Raw genomic sequence first — 679 nt, 5'->3', positions numbered from 1 at the left:
AAGCCTTCCTATATCAACTTAGTTGAGAGGAACCAGTTCGGGGGAGCTGCAAATGAAGATGCAGCCAAGTATATGGAGATATTTATCAATTACTGCTGCTCTATACCCCCGCCGACCGGTGTGACCCAGGACCAGATAAAGGAGACCATGTTTATATTCTCACTCCGCGATGCTGCAAGGGAGTGGTACAGAGATCTGGACCGAGCCGCTCATGGGATCACCGACTGTAATTCTTTGGCCTTGGCATTCTACAAGAAATATTTCTCTGCCTCGAAGACGAATGCCGTTAGAGCTCAGATCACGAGCTTTAAACAGGGACCTGATGAGAACTTTCATGAAGCATGGGTCCATTTCAAGAAGCTAGTGCGAACCATTCCGCACCATGGGTTCGAAAAATGGAGTCTTTGCAATCAGTTCTATAACGGGTCGTATGACGATCGAGGGCTATTTTGGATGTCATGCACCAATGGCCGATTTGCCGAGAATATGGGAGAGACTAAGGGGTGGAAGATCATTGATGACTTAGCCACCCATAAAGTCAATATGGGAATTCGAGAGGCAATCGTAGGAGGAGTCCGAATCCCCTTCTCGTAGCTACATTAGAGGCTCTCACGGCGAGGTTTGACAAATACGAGTTGGGAGGAGCTTCAAAAGGAGGGAATGTATCATGTGAATGCTT

General features: G+C 47.4%; 1 non-coding gene across 1 annotated transcript; it reads right to left on the bottom strand.

The window, feature by feature from the left end:
* Nucleotides 1–282: 282 nt before the first annotated feature.
* On the bottom strand, nt 283–389 carry LOC141625596 (small nucleolar RNA R71). The gene has a single exon (XR_012535367.1). It is a non-coding gene; the product is annotated as a small nucleolar RNA R71 (small nucleolar RNA).
* Nucleotides 390–679: the final 290 nt, after the last annotated feature.

This window comes from Silene latifolia, chromosome X (genome assembly GCF_048544455.1).
Source record: "Silene latifolia isolate original U9 population chromosome X, ASM4854445v1, whole genome shotgun sequence".
In the NCBI taxonomy this organism is placed as follows: Eukaryota; Viridiplantae; Streptophyta; class Magnoliopsida; order Caryophyllales; family Caryophyllaceae; genus Silene; species Silene latifolia.
This window is presented reverse-complemented; position numbering and strand designations above follow the sequence as displayed.